Genomic DNA, 20064 nt, shown 5'->3' on the forward strand with positions numbered 1-20064 from the left:
TATGGCGCAGGAGTCGCACCGTCTCCTTGTTGAAGCGTAGTCTCCTGCGGTTCATGCTGTCCATCATTTGTTTGAATGACCAGTGATGCCTGTACACCCTAGGCTGTCGGGGAACTCCCCCTCTGTGTTCCTGCCTGGCCTGATGGGCATCCGAGCCCTCAGGGTGTGGGGTGGGATCCGCTTCCACGAGCATCTGCAGACGCTGCTGCTGCTGCCTTCTCCGGCGTCTGGCCGCATCCCACAGCACCAGCAGCACTAGAGCAAACTCTGCCCCCAACATCCCTGCGTTCAATATTGGGAGAGGGTGTTAGACCGACAAACAGCAGTGGCTCCTACCCCGAGACCCTCCATTCCGCCATTGATTGCTCCCTACCACCCTACTCAGAATACACTCCCCATGTACCCCAGGCTGCAGCGGGCCCCCTCACCAGGCTCCAGACCCTGTACCCACTCACAACACCACTCGGACTGATTGCTGGCTCCCTGCCCGTGGCACTCACCCACCCTCCAGCCGTGGACATGTCGCTGGAGCTGTGCCCCGTCCCCTGGGTATTCGGATGTTGGCTGCTGCATGTGTGATATTGCCTCCCACAGTGTTCAGGCGTTCAGAAATCACAGTCTGTTTGGGATGCCAGGCAATGACTCCCGCATGTTACATGGCCTTCCCACCCAGGGGAACACATTTGGGATTAGTGAAGTGCTTAGTTAACCATGATTGCAAATTTCCTTTTGGCAATAACCTTCAGCTGCACAGCCAGAGGCCTCACCAGCCGATGGTGATTATGAGTGGTCAGCGGGTTGATGGGCAGGGACAAGGGTTGCCCCCGGGATGGGTAGGCACGATCCAGGGATTTGCATGATGGTGCAGCGAGCGGTTGCCACCCGGTTGCCCCCCTAGCACGCCCCCCACCCTCCCATGACGGCCGACTCTGCGGAGGGTCCCTCCACCCCCAGCCAATGAACCCTTCTTGGGAAAGGTTCACACTGGTTAACTAACCTATTCTTTTTTGTTTAGGGTGCTGCTGTAGTGTTCTAACATTACAGTTTTTAGATATTTTAAACAAGGATCAGCTGGTTCTGTGGGACAGGAAACCGAGCAATGTCAGAATTAAAACCATAATAACCTCTTGAGATGGAAATCCAGTTCCTCCTATGGCAGAGCATTTTAGAATGTAGTGAATGCCTTACAACGCTATAAGTTGGTGCCAATCATTGAGTTTCCAGAATGATTGGTGCCATAAGAAATATTTCTTTGAGTTAACAATTAAAGCATACTTTGGTGTTTTCAAGCTTCTGGAACAATAGTGTAAGCACTTGAGAAGTAATAATTGGCTTTAAAGCAATTTAGCACACCCTGAGTTTTATGAAAGATACTATAAATAAATGCAAGAGTCTTCTGTTTGTAATACATGCTCAGATAATGCTACAATACTTGGCTGGACCACTGCAATAAACTGTAACATAATTCAATTTCTCAGCATGAATACCAACACCTCCAAAACTTCCATTAATAAATCTTTGAAATAGATACAATTAAACAGAACTTCATGTCAGATTTATCATGGAATCTGTAAAGATTAACATTTGTTATGATCTAATTAGGACTATTAACATTTAAAGAGAAACACAAAAACTCCATTTTTAAAAATAGAGCAATGCCATAAGATTTCATTTTTTTAAATAACAAACTTTATTGTATGTAAAACTTAAACAAAAACAAACACTCAGCAATGTGGTTTATTACTAGGTATGTTATGCACGAAGGTGTACTTCTTACTTCCCCCAAGAATTCTCTTAAAAGACATGTTAATCTTAAAGTTATTTACTTCTGAAGGGACCACATGAAGTCTGCCTTGGACCTCTGGCGAATTCTTTTCAACTCCAATTATTCTAAGAGGCTAAACTTTCATTTACCACCTCATTGTGGTTGCCTCATTCCCTTATTCTGATTATTTTCAATAATTCCAAGCTAATCTGCTTGAGGCTATCTTTGTCATAAGACTGGGAACTATCGTAGATTCTCCGACTAGCTTCAAACTTGGAAACCTTCCAAATTCAGACGGAACTTCACCCGCATTCTACATGGTTAGTAATGAAATTTATTTCTTATTCTGCTTGCAATTGTTTGTTTTGGTTATCTCTTAGTGAGCTGCAAGCTGCACACACTAGTTCCAAGCTGCAACTAACTATCTCAGCACAGATAAATGGAAGCCAGTGAATCTCCCTGTCATCCACCCAACTCCATGGCAATGTAGCCTGCTGAGAGATGTCCTCAAACCGATCTTTTAATTCATTATCCCTCATTTATAATTTCTTCTTTGATCTGATGAAGCAAATGGTGAACTGGTCAGAGTTCACTAATTGCTTTTGAACTAATGTAGTTCTACTTTGGCATCAAAAACATCTCTCTGAACTGCTATTACTGCAAAGATTGTAGATGTTATATCTCCAGTTCTTTATCTAAGTAAGCCCAGCTGCTGTTTTAAAGCTCAATATCTTCTATTCTGACTTTGTTGAGTAACATGGGTCACCTTTTGAACTGCCATTTCCGGAGATTCTGACAATTTCCAAAGCCCAGCATTCTAATTACCTTCCATCTACACTACATCTATCTTCTCAGAGCTAAAAGTTACCTGAAAAATATTAACATGGACCATAAACTAGATATTTATAACACTGCAAAATGTTGTTTTAAGACTTATGCTATATTTTTTCAAGAAGTAGGTGTAATGGTGTTTATTGTATTATTTATGTTTATTTAGGTTCTTTTTTTTAATAAACGTTTTATTGAAGAAAGTTCTTTGTCATTTTAAAAGAAACAAAATCAATAATATAAATAACAAGATAAAAATATACATAGTGCAAATTCCGCCACCCTCTCCCGCATATCTTGCCATTACTAACCCACCTACCCTACGCTAAACTAACCCCCTCCCCCCTCCCCCTTTTCTGCTGACGATTAATTCTCTGCGAGGAAGTCAACGAATGGTTGCCACCTCCGGGCGAACCCCAGCTGAGACCCTCTCATGGCGAACTTAATTTTCTCCCGGCAGAGGAAGCCTACCATGTCCGAAAGCCAGGACTCCAATTTTGGGGGCTTTGCATCCCTCCACACCAGCAATATATGCCTCTGGGTTACCAGGGAAGCAAAGGCCAGAACATCTGTCTCTTTCTCCTCCTGGATTCCCGGGTCCTACGATACCCCAAAAATCGCCACCTCCGGACTCATTGAAACCCTCGTACTTAATACTGTGGACATGGCGTTGGCAAACCCCTGCCAAAATCCCCTCAGTTTTGGACATGCCCAGAACATATGGACATGGTGCACTGGCCCTCACGCACACTTTGCACACCTGTCCTCCACCCCAAAGAATCTGCTCATCCGGGCCACTCTCATGTGAGCCCGGTGAACAACCTTAAATTGGATCAGGCTGAGCCTGGCGCATGTTGTGGTAGCATTGACCCTTCCTAATGCGTCCACCTCCTCCATCTCTCCCCACCAGCTCCTCCTCCCACTTACGCTTCAGTTCTTCGGTCTGCGTCTCCTCCGACCCCATAAGCTCTTTATATATGTCCGAGACGCTCCCCTCACCTATCCATCCTCTAGAGACCACCCTGTCCTGAATCCCCCTTAACGGCAGGAGTGGGAAGGTTGGTACCTGCCTTTGCAAAAAGTCCCGTACCTGTAAATATCGAAGATCATTCCCTCCAGCCAGTGCAAACTTCTCTAGCGCCCTCATACTCGGAAAGGTACCTTCCAAGAACAAGTCTGCCATCCTCTCTCTCTGCGCTCTCCTCCAAATACGGAACCCCCCATCCATCCTCCCCCGGGGCAAACCAGTGATTATCGCAGACTGGGGACCACATCGATGCCCCCTCTGCTCCCACATGCCTCCTCCACTGCCCCAGATTCTCAGGGCCGCCACCACCACCAGACTAGTGGAGTACCGCGCCGGTGGGAACAGCAGGGGCCCTAAACTTGTGCCCTTACACGAAGCCGCCTCCATGCGCACCCACGCCGGCTCCCCCCCCCCCCCCCCAAACCCCCACCAGCCACCTCCTCACCATGACTATGTTAGCCGCCCAGCAATAATTACTGAAATTCAGCGGCCCTCGTCCACCATCTCCCCAATTCCGCTCGAGCATTGCCCTCTCACCCGCGGGGGCTTATCCCCCCCACACACAAAGCCCACAATAATATTATTAAACTGCGCGATGAAGCTGGGGAAGCACTGGAAAACGAAGTGAAACCTTGGGAGGACTGTCATTTTTATCGACTGCACCCTACCGCCAGAGACAACTTACCATCACCAGAAATCCTTCTTCATCTGGTCCACCAAACGGTCCAGGTGCAGTGTGTGCAGCCTGCCCCAATCCCTCGCCACCTGAATATCCAAGTACCTAAAATTGTCCCCTACCACTCTGAATGGCAGTTCCCCTAGTCGCCTCTCCTGACCTCTCACCTGAACCACAAACAACTCGCTCTTCCCCATATTAGGCTTGTAACCCGAAAACCGGCCAAATTCCCCCATAATTTCCATAATTTCCCCGATCCCCTCCATTGGGTCTGAGACATACAGCAGCAAGTCATCCTCATACAACGAGACTCTGTGCTCCACCACCCCCCTCCTCCCCGAAACAACCCCTTCCATCCCGTTGAGGCCCTCAGAGCAATTGCCAGCAGCTCTATTGCCAGCGCAAACAGCAGTGGAGAGAGGGGGCATCCCCGTCTCGTCCCCCGGTATAGTCTGAAATATTCTGCATCGTCCTATTTGTCCTACACTAGCTACCGGCGCCCAGCGCAGCAGCCTAACCCAGTCAATGAAGCCCCTCCTAAATCCAAACCGCTCCAGCACCTCCCATTAGTAATCCCACTCGACCTGGTCTAGCGCTTTATCCGTGCCTATCGCAACGACCACTTCAGCTTCCCTGCCTTCCGGGGGCATCATAATCACATTGAGCAACCTTCTTACATTGGCCCCCAGCTGCCTACCCTTAACAAACCCTGTCTGGTCCTCCCCGAAAACTTCCTAGACGCCAGAATCTTGGGCAGGAGGTTGGCATCCACATTTAACAAGGATATCGGCCTTTAAGAATTGCACAGCTCCGGGTCCTTGTCGCTTTTCAAAATGAGCGAGATCATGGCCTATGGTATTGTCTGGGGTAAGACCCATCTTTCCTTGGCCTCGTTAAAGACTTTCAGCAGTACCGGACCCAATATTCAGGAGAACTTTTTATCGAACTGCACTGGGTACCCGTCTGGCTCTGGGGCCTTCCCCGACTGCATGGCCTTCAAGCCCTCCACTATCTCCTCCAGCCCGACTGGGGCCCCCAGCCCTTCTACCAGCTCTTTTTTCGGTTTTTCATTAATAAGGGGACCAGGGGTTATGGTGAAAAGGCAGGAGAATGGGGATGAGAAGCAAAGCAGCCATGATTGAATGACGGAGCAGACTCAATGGGCCAAATATCTTATGGTTTTATGGTGTACACGGTGCCAGCATTTTTATGGTTTTCACATGATGTATCAAACAGCAAACTCCTTAAAATAATTAAAGACTAATGATCGGTTGAATAGTTGTGAAAAACATCCTTCAGAAGATTAATATCAATGTCAATTTAATGAACTAAGTGCTTTTGATTACAGTGGCAACTGTCAGGTTTTTAATCAAATTAAGCCTCTTATTAGATTCTGTGAGTGTACTTTCAATAATAATTGGTATTTTACTCCTAAATAGGAAGAGGAAGAGATTTGTTGCAGTGAAGTAAGTGGCTGGATTGCGATGTAATTTCTATCAATTTATAAGACAACTAGAAAGTGCTTTTAGCATCGCATGGTGCTCAATGGCTTTCTTAATAATCAGTATCTTTCCACAGAAGCCGCCTTGAAATCGTTGTAAAAGGCCAGTTCTCCTGCCATCTATTCATGAGACTAAAAGAACCACCACTGTTTGAAAGTTATCGGACCCGGGATCTAACATTCTTGATGATATTGGTACTTAAAATGTACTAGGAATGTGTAAATTCTGAATTCCTCCATCCAAAATACATAGCAAAAGTTAAATTCATCCACAAGTTTATAATATAATATTGATTTGGAAAGCATGATTCCTCTGTCCGGTAAGGATTTTACAATGGGTCACATTGTAATGAGCTCATGAACTATGTTTTGAGAATGCTGAAACCAACATGGAACATGCTAGAACGGAAGTGATAAAGAAAAGGGAAATGCTGTCCATCAACATACTGTAAATACAACCTATGGCAAATCATGTATAAAATCTGATAAAAATGAAAGGCACAGTGGCTAGCGCTACTGCTTCACAACGCCAGGGCCCCGGGTTCAATTCTGGCCTTGGCTGACTGCCTGTGCGGAGTTTGTACTTTCTCCCCGTGCCTATGCGGGTTTCCTCCGGGTGCTCCGGTTTCCTCCCACAGTCCAAAGATGTGCAGTTTAGGTAGATTGACCATGATAAATTAACCCTGAGTAATAGAGTAAGAGTTATAAAATCAGGCAACACAGGCCCTTCAGCCCATCACGACTGCACTAGTCAAAAACAACTACCTGACCATTCTCATCCTACTTCCCAGCACTTGGCCTGGGATGGCCTTTTATGCCCTGGGATCACAGTGCACATCTAAATACTTCTTAAATGTTATGAGGGTCTCTGCCTCCACCACCCTTTCAGGCAGCAAATTACAAACTCCCACCATTCTCTGGGTAAAAACGAGTTTCCGACTTCCGGTGGCGGCCATGGAGTAAACGGACGCACATTCAACAGCTCTCGCCCTTCGTGTTTTTTTTAATGGTGTTTCAGCCGGATTTTTCAGAAAATTTCTCAACACAAGTTGATTGAAGTGAGAGGAAAAGGAGGTGACCCTCAATTTATGGAATCGTGTCTAAATAAGAGTTGAAAAAGGAGAAACCAAAGGATGAGTGAAAGCAAGAATCAGAGGTAATCGAGCTCAATGGTAACGAGACAAAGTGTGTCCACGCCAGCTCACTGGTCGATGGAGTAATGGGTCGAGTACCTGGATGAGAGGTTCGCCCGGCATTGCAAGAAGTGTACAGAAGATGTAACCCAGATGATAGCCTCGATTAAGGAGGTGGTTGACCGGGTGGAGGAGAAAATGCCGACCCAGGGACAGGAGATTCTAAAGTTGCAGGAGCTGGTGATTGAACGAGAGGAGGAGTCCACTGCAATGGCTTTGGAAATTAGCATACTGCAAGACAGCCAGAAATGACTGCTAGATAAAGTAGAAGACTTGGAGAACCGGTCTCGCAGGCAAAATATCCGAATCATCAGGCTGCCAGAGGAAAAGGAGGGATCAGATGCGGGAGCGTATGTCGGGAAGATATTGCAGGAGATGGTCGGGCCGATGTATTTGACAAGCCGCTGGAGGTGGTCCGGGCACATAGGGTGCTTGTACGTAAGCCCCAGGACCGTGAGCCTCCGAACGCCATGGTGGTGAGGCTACATCGATTCCTCAACAAGGAGCGTGTGGTGATGTGCATCACTGTAAATACACAAGGGGTTAATGTAAATACATGTAGACTAGCTAGACACTAGAGGGAGCACCAGAGAAATCACACACACTCAAACAATAGATCAGTTAGATAGGACATGACTAATGGACATTCACCATACACACAGAGGTGACACAACCACAGGAGGGCATTACACCAACCCATATATAAAGGACACCACACACATGATCTGCCTCTTTCCAGTAGAGACAGTCAGTGAGTACAGACACAGGGTTGATTCAATATCACCCCCACCATGTGGATTGTAGCAGACTGGTTAGTCAGTCTGGGTAGCTATAGTAGGATTAGCAGTAGTGTCGAACCCAAGTAATAGAAGTGTATATAGTTTAATAAATGTGTTGAAGTTATCTCCACGTCTGAACCTTCCTTTGCCAAGTGCATCACAAGGAAGCTGCTTATGCCACACTTAGAGCATAACAAGACAGAGCGTATTATGAAGTGGGCCAGGCAGACAAAACGGTGCATGTGGGAGGAATCAGAGATCCAAGTGTACCAAGGCTGGGGTCCAGAACTCGCAAAGAGGAGAGCGAGTTTCAACAAAGTTAAGGCGGCCCTGTTTGAGAAAGACATTAAATTCGGACTGTTATACCCGCACGTCTTTGGGTGACCTGCGAGAACCGAGAGCTGTACTTTAATACTCCGGAAGAGGTGGCTACTTTTATGAAAGACAATCATCTGGCTTAAGGACTTTTAAATTCTAACTGTGGTGGGCTGAGTTTGAGAGAAGGGATGGAGTGGAGGGGAGGAGAGAAAAATGGTTCTGTGTTTGGAAAGAACTTTAAAGTTGTGACAGGGTGTGTTATTCTCTGTAAGAAAGGTGGTTGATTCTTGCACGCATAATTTTGCTTAAGATGCTTGAAGCTTCTTCTATTGTGTTTGATTCTCTTTGACGGTGATGTGACTGATAAAAATCGGTCAAAGGGGGAGGGGTAGAATCTGGCAATCTGGTGTGATGACTTTTAAACTCAAACTGTGGTGGTCTCAGTTTGGGGGAACGGACAAGGTGGTGGGGAGGTGAGGTAAACGGTTCTGTGTTTTGCTTTGTCTTGTTTTTAAAAATTTCAGTCTTTTAATCCTGTAAATTAAGTTGCGATGTTCGGGAAGAAAAGGGTTTTGGTGTTTGATTTTTTTTTTTTCCTCTCTTCTTGAGTAATTTGATTTTGATTTATTGCTTTATGTACTGGATCACAGAAGGAATAACATTTAAGATGCGATGGGGTGTTTTAGTTTCTGCAAGAAAGATTGTAGATTCTGGCATGCATAATTTTGCTTAAGCTGCTTGAAGCTTCTTCTATTGTGTTTGATTCTGTTTGAAGGTGATGGGACTGAGAAGAATTGGTTAAAGGGTTTGCCTCATTGCCTGCGTATTGGGGGATGGTTTATTTGCTTTTTGGGTTTGTTGTTACTGTGTTGAGTGCTTGTGTTATTGCTAGGTGTGATAGAATCTGGCAGTTGGCAGGTTTTTTGACGTCAGAGGGTGGGAGATGCTGAGCTAGCTGAATAGCTGGTTCACGGGAGCAAAGTGGGGGGAGAGCTGAGGAAAGACAAAGTGGGGGGGCAGGAGGGGGGTATTGCTGATGGGTAAGGCACAGCTAGGAGACGTGAGATAGAGATCAGATGGTGGTCGCCGCTAAGGGGCGAATCAAGTGAGGTGCGGAACACGGGCTAGGAGCTGGCCTAGGAAAGGTCATGGTTAACCGACAAGGGAGGGGGGGCAAAAGCCCCCCCGATCAGACTGGTTACATGGAATGTTCGTGGACTGAACGGGCCAGTTAAGAGAGCTTGTGTGTTCGCACACCTGAGACAATTAAAAGCAGACGTGGCTATGTTACAGGAGACGCACTTGAAGCTGGGAGACCAAATCAGATTAAAGAAGTGATGGGTTGGGCAAGTGTTTCATTCAGGACTGGACTTTAAAACAAGGGGTGTGGCTATCCTTATTAATAAAAGGGGGACATTCGAGGTGGGGAGGATAGAGGTAGGCCCGGGAGGCTAGAGGGAATGGCAGTGGTGCTGGTGAATATGTATGCCCCAAGTTGGGATGATGCCTCGTTTATCAGGAAGGTGCTGGGAAAGATCACCGACCTTGACTCGCACCGGCTGATCATGGGGGGGGGGGACTTTAATACGGTCCTGGACCCGAGGCTGGACCGGTCGAGTGCTAGGTTGGGGAAGCTATCAGCAATGGCAAAGGAACTGCGAGGGTTCATGGAGCTCATGGGAGGGATAGATTCGTGGAGATTTGAGAGACCAAGGAGCAGGGAATATTCATTCTACTCCCATGTACATAAGGCGTACTCCAGGATAGATTACTTCCTGCTAGATAAAACACTGTTAGCAGGGGTTGAGGACACTGAGTACTCAGCAATTGTAGTCTCAGATCAAGCACCACACTGGATAGATCTACAGGCAGACACATGAATGTCCCAGCGCCCACAGTGGAAACTAGGTACAGGGCTGTTAGCGGATGGGGAGATCTGTGAGCGAGTGAGAGAGGCCATTTGGGGGTACATAAAGATCAATGACATGGGAGAGACTGCAGCTAGGGTGGTCTGGGAGGCAGTGAAAGCGGTCATTAGAGGGGAATGTATTTCAATTCGGGCCCACAGGGATAAAACTGAGTGGTCGTAGCTGGTTAGATTGGTAGGAGAAATCTTACAAGTGGATAGGGGATATTCGGAGCTCCAAATGAAGAGCTCCTGAAGGAATGTCAGAGACTTCAAATGGAATTTGGGCTCCTTTTCACAGGAAAGGCGGAGGGTCAGCTGAGGAGCATAAAAGGGGCAATATATGAACATGGGGAGAACGCTAGCGGGATGCTGGCGCATCAGCTGAGGAAGCAGGCGGCAGCGAGAGAAATAGGGAAAATAAAGGATTTGAGGGGGAAGACGGTGATGGACCCGGGGGCGGTAAATGAAGTGTTCCGGGAATTTTATAGCCAGCTATACGAGTCGGAACCCCCGGTTGGGGAGGAGGGCATGAATCAATTCCTGGGGAAGCTGGAGGTCCCGAAGGTAAATGAGGAGCTGGTGGAGGCCCTGGGGGGACGGTTAGGTTTGGGGAGGTGGTAGATGGACTGGGGGGCCATGCAATCGGGTAAACCTGATGGATTCCCAGTGGAATTTTATCAGACGTTCCCAGGGTTACTGGGGACGCTCCTGGTTAAGACTTTCAACAAGTCCAAGGAGCTGGAAGTACTCCCCACAACGTTATCACAAGCATCAATTTCTCTCATCCTGAAGCAGGACAAGAATCCGGAGAGCTGTGGATCGTACAGGCCAATCTCCCTCTTGCATGTAGATGCCAAATTATTGGCAAAGATCCTGGCCACTCGAATAGAGAATTGTGTCCCGGAGATAATTGTGGAGGAACAGACGGGACTTGTAAAGGGCATGCACCTGACATCCAATATTATGATGCCAGCGGAGGAGCACGAGACTAAGGTGGTAGTTGCCATGGACGCAGAGAAGGCTTTTGACATAGTGGAGTGGAAGTATCTATGTGATATTTTAGGCAGGTTTGGGTTTCGGCAGGAATTTGTGGAATGGGTCCGGCTATTGTACCAGGCTCCGGTGGCAAATGTAAGAATGAACCAAGTTCGGTCAGAATCCTTTAGTCTTTATCAGTGGACAAGGCAGGGATGCCCGCTCTCCCCATTACTGTTTGCCATGGCCACAGAACCCTTAGGAATGGCTCAGAGAGCAGCGAATCAGCGAATACCTGGAGGGGTATAGTGGGGGGAGGAGGGGGGGGGGGGTGGAACACAGGGTCTCTCACTATGCGGCCAATTTGCTGCTTTATATCACGGACCCGGTGGGGGGGAGGATGACCAAAATCATGGAGGTATTAGGAGAATTGGGCGATTTTCAGGCTATAAGTTAAATATGGGAAAAGGCACGATGTTCGTGATTCAGGCATGGGGGCAGGAAAGGAGGCTGAAGGAGCTACCTTTTAAAGTGGTTGGGAAGAGTTTTAGGTATCTGGGGATACAAGTGGCCAAGGATTGGGGGCAGCTTCACAAGTTAAATTTGGGCAAAGCAGTGGATCAAATGAGAAGGGATTTTTGTAGATGGGACAGGCTCCCACTGATGCTGGCGGGGAAGGTTTTTTTCAGAAGTATTAATGTGGCGATATTGAGGTTTATCTGGGCAGGTAAAACCCCGAGAGTAAAGAGGACACTCCTGGAATGGGTCCGCGGGGAAGAAGGATTGGCTCTCCTGAACTTTATTAACTATTACTAGGCTGCCAACATATCGATCGTCAGAAAGTGGGTAGTGGGGGAGGGGTCCATCTGGGAGCGGATGGAGGCAGCATCCTGCCAAGTTACGTGCCTGGAGGCTTTACTAACCGTGCCCCTGCCGTTCTCGCCGGCTCGGTACTCCACAAGTCCTGTGGTGATGGCAGCCCTAAGGGTGTGGGGGCAATGGAGGCAGCATATGAGACTGCAGGGGGCGTCAGTGTGGTCACCAATCCTTGACAATCACCGGTTTGTCTTGGGGAAGCTGGAAGGGGCTTTAAGTTATGGCAGCGGGCAGGGATTGAGAGGTTTGGGGATTTATTCATCCAGGAGGGCTTTCTGACCTTGGAGACATTAGAGGAGGAGTTTGAGTTGCTGGGTGGGAATGGGTTTCATTATCTTCAAGTGCGGGACTTTGTGCGGAGACAGTTCCCAAGTTTTCCTCGCCTCTCCCTGAGGGGACTACAGGATAAAGTGCTGTCAAAAACAAGGGTTGGAGATGTGAAGATTTCGGACATATACAGAAATTGTTCGAGTGGGAAGGGGCCCCTATCAGAGAGATGAAGAGGAAGTGGGAAGCGGAGCTTGGAGGGGAGCTGTAAACTGGGGCGGCTTTCTCTCAATGGGTGGCTAAGTGCCGATGCTGGATAAAAATGGCAGTGTCTTACTCCGGCGCGGTGCCCATTCCAGGACCCCATTCTGCGGCCCACATGAGGCTAGGACAGCGCTGGAGTGGCCTCCGCCGCCTCGGCTGCCGATCCCGGCCTCCGCCGCCCTGGCTGCCGATCCCGGCCTGAACTCAGGGTCCGCACATGCGAAGTTGGGATGGCGCCAACTAGCACATTTGCAATGGCCTTCTACCCCACGGCGGCCCCGACGCCAAATAGCGCAGGGCTACAAGACCCGGCACAGAGAGAAGGAGGCCGGGGGGCAGGGAGGCTGGCCCGCCGATCGGTGAGCCCCGATCGCAGGACAGGCCACTATGGCGCTCCCACCCCGGGGTCAGACCCCCTCCCCCCCCCCCCCCCCCCCCCCCCCCCCGACAGGCCACACCCGGACCCTTCAACGGCGAGGCCCTGCTGGCCCAGAACAGGTTAGAACGGAGCCGGCAGGACTTGGCTTTTTGTTGATGGTTGCTCGGCCCATCCGGCCCGGAGAATCAGCGCACCGGCCCGTTCCGTCCCAGGCTGGAGAGTCGGCGCATACCCCGACTGGTGCCGTGCCGACCAAGTCGACACCGATTGCGCAGAACCTCCGCACTGCGGAGAATTGCGTCCCAGAGTCGAGGCCGCGTGGCACAAATGGCACAAAGCGTGGCGGTGCCGCGCTGATTCTTCGACCCAGCGGGGGGTTGGAGAATTCTGCCTCTGAACTGTGGGTAAAAGCCTTGAAAAGGGTAAATGCATCCTCGTCCTGTGCTGGACTTAGCTTGATTCAGTTCCAGGTAGTCTACAGGGCCCACATGACGGTAGCTCGGATGAGTAGGTTCTTCGAGGAGGTGGAGGACAGATGTGAGCGGTGTGGGGGTAGTCCGGGAAATCATGTTCATATGTCCTGGGACTGTCCGAAACTGAGGTAATTCTGGCAGGGATTTGCTGATGTTATGTCAGAAGTCCTGGAAGGTAGGGTAACTCCGAGTCCAGAATTAGCAATATTTGGTGTGTCGGAGGATCCGGGGGCAAAGGGGGAGAGAGAGGCCGTTATTCTCCTCCCTGGTGGCCCGGAGATGGATCTTGCTGAGATGAGGGACTCGGAGCCCCAAAATCAGGAGTGTGGGTCATCGATACGGTAGAGTTTCTCAGTCTGAAGAAAATCAAGTTCGCTCTGAGAGGATTAATACAGGGATTTGCCCGGAGTTGGCAGCCATTCATCGATTTCTTTCACAAAAATGGAACGTCAGCAGTAAGGGGGAAAGGGAAAAAGGGGGGGGGGGGGGGTGGGGAGGAAAATAGGAGGCATGGTCATGTTAAATAAGGACAGGGAATTTAGTATATGGGTAATTGGGGATAGGGCGGGAGAAGTGGGGTACGTGGTTTATTGTTTGTTGTTATTTTCGGGCGTGTTTTGTGTGTTGACCCGCACGGTTGTTTTAGAAAGGTCAATCTGTCAAATTGTGAAAATTACAAATACTTCAATAAAATCTTTTTTAAAAAATGAGCTTCCTCACATCCCCTCTGAACCTCCTACCTTACTTTCAATTTATGCCCCATGGTCATTGACCCAACCAACAAGGGGAAATGTTTGTTCCTGTCTTCTCATTCTATGCACCTCATAATTTTATAAACTCAATCACGTCCCCCTCAGTCTCCTGTGCTCCAAGGAAAATAATCCAAGTCTATCCAATCTCGCTTCATATCTAGAACTCTCCAGGCCAGGCAGCACCCTGGTAAATTTTCTTTGTCCCCTTCCCGGCGCTATCACATCACACCTATAATGTGGGTTCCAGAACGCTGTTGCACCAGAATTGCACTAGCTGTGGCCTATCTAATGTTTTGTACATATCCAGCATAAACTCCCTGCTCTTAAACTGTGTGCCTCAGTAATATTGACAAGTTTACCATATGCCTTCTTAACCACTGTATCCACCTGCTCTGCTACCTTAAGGGACCAGTGTACCAAGATCTCTCTGATCCTTGGTGTTCCCTGGGTCCTGTCGTTTATCATGCATTTCCTTGCCTTGTTTGTCCTGCCCACATGCATCACCTCACACTTATCCGGATTGAATTCTATTTGCCAGTGATCAGTTCATCTGACTAGCCCATCTATATCCTCCTCTAATCAAAGGTGATCCTCACTATTTACCACCCCACCAATTTTCGGATCATTCACAAATTTATTCATCAACCCTCCTGCGATCATATCTAAACCATTTGTCTAAATCACATACAATAAGGGCCTCAACACTGATCCCTGAGGGACCACACTGGGCACAGGGTTCCAGTCAGAAAAACACCACTCAACCATCACCCTCTGTTTCCTGTCACTCAGGCAATTTTGCATCCAATCTGCCAAATTTCCTTGGATTACTTATGAAAAGCCTTGCTGAAGTCCAAGTAGACTATGTCAAATACATTTCCCTCATCGACACACCTGGTCACCTCTTCGAAAAATTCAATCAAGTTGGTCAGACATGACCTCCCCTTAACAAAACCATGCTGACTGATCTTGATTAATCCCTGCCTCTCCAAATCCTCAAAATTGCTTCCAATAGTTTCCCAACTACTGAGGTTAGACTAACTGCCCTCTAGTTTCCTTCTTGAATAATGCTACCACATTGGCTATCCTCCAGCCCTCTGGCACCTCTCCTGTGGCCAGAGTTAAATTGTAAATTATTGCCAGTGACCCTGCTGTTTTCTCCCTTGCCTCACTCAGCAGCCTGGGATACATTTCATAGAATTTGCAGTGCAGAAGGAGGCCATTCGGCATATCGAGTCTGCACCGGCTCTTGCAAAGAGCGCCCTACGCAAGCCCACACCCCCACCCTGTCCCCATAACCCAGTCACCCCACCCAATACTAAGGGCAATTTTGGACGCTAAGGGCAATTTAGCATGGCCAATCCACCTAACCTGCACATCTTTGGACTTTCATCTGGCCCTGGAGATTTAAGCCTTCCTGGCCATTCAGAACCTCCTCTTGGTCTATGTTAATCTCTTTAATTTTATTACAGTCCTTCTCCCTGATTGCCATACCCATACTGACCTTCTCACAAGTTAACACTGGCACAAAGTATTCATTTAGAACCCTACCTACATTCTTTGTCTCCACCCACCAATTACCACTGTGGTCCTGAACGGGCTTACTCTTTCCCTAGTAATCCTTTTATCCTTAATGTATTTGCAAAACAACTTAGAATTTTCCATTATTTTACCTGTCAGTATAATTTCCTCTTTTTGCTCCCTTTTCCTTTTTCCGTTCACTCTTGCACATTCTACACACCGCTAGGGCTTTTGCCAACCAGTGACCATGGGTGTACAGGTTAGCTTACAGGGGTAGGGCAGGGGATTGGGCCTAGGTGGGTGCTCTCTTGGAGAGTCGGTGCAGAATCAATGGGCCGTATGGCCTCCTTCTGCGCTGGAAGAGTTTTATTCAATTTGATTGCAGATGTTACATTGTCATGCCACATATATTCTGCCCAATGGCAGCTCCTTGGCTCAGTGTCTGCTGATGCTTCATCCTGAACTGTTTTCTTGGCAGTTTTCTTTTGTGCTGGTTTGCTATTACCTTCCACTCTCAGGCAAAGAGGCAGGTCCCAAATCTACCTCACCATTAGTTTAAACCATCTAGTAATTTTTCCAATTGAATTGAGTAGCATAGATAAGGTAGATAGTCGACCCAAAGGTAGAGGAGTCTAGAACTAGAGGGCACAGGTTTAAGGTGAGAGGGGAGAGATACAAAAGAGACCAGAGGGAACATTTCTTCACACAGAGGGTGGTAAGTATCTGGAATAGGCTGCCAGAGGCAGTTGTGGAGGCGGGTATAATTTTGTCCTTCAACAAGCAGTTTGACAGTTACATGGGCAGGGTGGGTATAGAGAGATATGGGCCAAATGCAGGAAAGTGGGACTAGCTTAGTGAAAGAAAGTGTGGCATGGACAAGCTGGACCGAAGGGCCTGTTTCCATGCTGTAAACATCTATGACACTATGACTCTCTGAGAACATATTGCTGTCGATTTATCTCTACTACTTGGTCTTTTCTGTGGCTCTGTACAAATTAGGCAATCAGTGGATTTACCTTCTTTCTATATTGTCGATGTCCGAATGCTTAGAATCGCCAAGTATCGAATGATACCGCCACAAGTTTCAACCGGCTATCGATCAAAGAGCCAAACACCAGTTAGTTAGTTCAAGGTCAAGGGTACTTTATTTACAGACAATCAATCATGCAACATAAACACTACTAGTTAACTACACCTATTACTAAGACAACCTGTACTTAACTTCGGGCACCCGGTTTAGGTCAGGGAACAGTGGCCGCTGTTCAATTCTTGATCTCTTGGGTTCGATGTGGTAACTGCTGCTCAGCTGGGCTCAGCCGTCTGGTATTGGGCGTTGAACTTAAATTTGCTTCTGGTGTTGCTGCAATTGGGGATGGCCGTGACCGGGGTACCAAGGCCAAAAGAGAGCAAACATATGGCGAACTCTTCTTTTATAATCGGGGGGGCTTTTGCGCTCTTTTGGGCGGTCCTTCGATTTGGGCCTTACTAATTGGGTGATCCCTGATTACTCCGTTCGATTCCTTAGCCAATAAGTGGGTGGGGATCTGGATGACTGGACATGTCTCAAGCGGTCATTAACCCCGTTGTTTGCATTTCCCTTGGACAGGGAGTGGCGCCGAAATGTCTGGGACTGTCCCGGTAGCTGGAGTACCAGTCCTTTGTGTTGGGTGAGATGGGCCATCACCTGCTAATCGGCCTGATTAACATGCTAATGGGACGGGGTTTCGATGCCGTCTGGACTTTGCTGACAAATATGCATTTCAGGCTCTGAGCCTGTCTGACTCCTGGCTTGTCCATTTTACCCATCAGTGTTTGCGAGTTGCTATGTGGTGGCCATCCCAGATAGCTACACTCCATCCTCTTGATCCACAACGCGAAGCGTGAAGGATCACAATACTGGGTCTTCTTTGTTCTCTTGGGATGCCGGGTACCCTTAACCAAGGACAGGTTCTATTCTACTCTGTCCTCTGGGTCCAAAAACATGTACCTAATTTCCCTAAACAACACGGGCGAGATTCTCCGGACTCACGACGGGTCGGAGAATAGCGGGCGTCGGAAATTTTTACGGCGACGCTGTTCCGACGCCCTCCCGCTATTCTCCGAACCCCGCAAATTGTCGGAGTCGCGTTTCCCGACAAACGCCTCCTTCCCGCCCCTGACACGACCAGAATCGCCACTGAGAGCCCCCCCGCTATTCACCGGCCCGGATGGGCCGAAGTCCCAACGTCATGGCGCCCTGTTTGGACGTCGTGAAACACACCTGCTTTTTAAATTCGTCAACCAGTCGGCCTGGCTGACGACTGCTTGGAGGAGGTCAGGGCACCACTCTGCGCACCGCTCAGCGCACCGTTCAGCGCACCGCTCGAGTCTGGCCACAACGGGGAAGGCATCCCTGGGAACGGGAGGGGGTCCAGAACGGGGGCAGTGGGGGGGAGACGGGGGAGGCAGTGGGGGAGACGGAGGGGGCAGTGGGGGGGAGACGGGGGAGGCAGTGGGGGAGACGGAGGGGGCAGTGGGGGGAGACGGGGGAAGCAGTGGGGGAGACGGAGGGGGCAGTGGGGGGGAGACGGGCGAGGCAGTGGGGGAGACGGAGGGGGCAGTGGGGGGAGACGGGGGAGGCAGTGGGGGAGACGGGGGAGGCAGTGGGGGAGACGGAGGGGGCAGTGGGGGGAGACGGGGGAGGCAGTGGGGGAGACGGGGGAGGCAGTGGGGGAGACGGAGGGGGCAGTGGGGGGCGACGGAGGGGGGGGTTAGGTAGAGAGTGAGCCGTCCAACCCCGTAACAAAATGTCTGCCACCATGCCATGGTGTGCAGGTGACGAGGACACGGCCGCTGGTTCCCCTGTGGCTTCCGGCCACAGGCCACTGACGCACCCGTGAGGAGGCCATAGTTTACTGGCCGTTGGATGCAGAAAGTGACCAGGGGTTAGGCTGACCGCGTGTCAGCAGCGCGACCAGGCCACCGGGACACACTGGTATCCCATGGCTGGCAGCTGCCGAGGTGTCGACTAACGTCCGTCTAACATGTCCCGTTTCTCTGCCCCCCACCACCCTTCTGAAGGTTAGCACGATGCATGGGAACAGAACGGCTATGTTCTGCGCAGTGGTTGGGGCAGCTCTACTGGATTTGGAGATGCAGCAGCATCCACACCCACAACCCGCAGTGGCTGCAGGGCCAGCTGCAGCAGCAGAGGGAAGGGCCGAGGAGTTGCCAGTCGTCGAGCAGCATGGGGGGGGGGGAGGAGGAGGAGGAGGAGGATGAGGAGGAAGAGGAAGAGGAGAGAGTGAGGGTGCAGCCACGGCGTCAGAGGCGACGACCAAAGCCGAGGGTGTACCGTGTCCGGGTCTCTTTCCTAACAATGCCGGACATCACCTGCAGGAGAAGACTCCGGCTGAGTAGGCAGACGGTGATACATATCTGCGAACTCCTGTCGCACCTCGCCCCACGTGGAACGGGGGGAGGACACGCGATCCCGGTAGCCATCAAGGTGACGGTCGCTCTGAACTTCTATGCTACCGGCTCCTTCCAGTCTCCGAGCGGGGACGTCTCTGGGATCTCCCAGTCATCGGTGCACAGGTGCATCCGGGATGTGACCGACGCCCTCTATGCCATCGCCGATCGCTACATCACCTTTCCCGAGGACCGAGCAAGTCAAGACTCACGAGTCCGTGGATTTGCCAGTGTGGCCGGGATACCGAGGGTTCAGGGGTCAATCGACTGTGTTCACGTCCCCATGCGCCCACCTGCTGTGGACAGGGACGTGTTCACAAACAGGAGGGGGACATACTCCATTAATGTCCAGGTGGTATGCGACCCCCACATGAGGTTCATGAACGTCTGTGCAAGGTTCCCAGGGAGTGTGCATGACTCCTACATACTAGCGCAGTCGTTCATCCCTGCGATGTTTGAGGGACGTCCCCCTCGGCTGAGGGGCTGGTTGCTAGGTGACAGGGGTTATCCGCTGAGGTCTTGGCTGATGACGCCTATACGGAGGCCTCAGACCAATGCGGAAACACGATACAACGAGGCCCATGCAGCAACTAGGGGTGTGGTGGAGCGCTGCCTTGGCCTCCTGAAGATGAGATTCAGGTGCCTGGACCGCTCCGGAGGGGCCCTGCAGTACCAGGCCAACAGGGTCGCTCGCATTGTAGTGGTCTGCTGTGCGCTGCACAACATCGCGATGCAGAGGGGAGATGACCTGTTGCAGGAGGCGGAGGGAGAAGCTAGTGGCAGTGGTGCCAGCACAGAGGAGGAGGAGGAGGAGGAGGAGGAGGAGGAGGAGGAGGACGCTGGCGGAGTGGCGGGCGCAGCACGCAGACACGACCCAGGTGCTGGTGATGTCCAGGAGGCGGCACGACGGACCCGGCAAGGACGGCGGGCACGCGACGCCATGGTGGCAGCACGGTTCACGCATCGCATGTGACGTCCCCGATGAACACCAAACCACCACCTGCATCGCTAGTCATGCAGAGGGTCACCACACAACTGCCACCACCACAACCCCCCCCCCCCCCCCTCAGTGTACACTGCTCCACTTCGACATGACGCTTATCACTGGGTACAG

This window comes from Scyliorhinus canicula, chromosome 16 (genome assembly GCF_902713615.1).
Source record: "Scyliorhinus canicula chromosome 16, sScyCan1.1, whole genome shotgun sequence".
NCBI classification, from domain to species: Eukaryota; Metazoa; Chordata; class Chondrichthyes; order Carcharhiniformes; family Scyliorhinidae; genus Scyliorhinus; species Scyliorhinus canicula.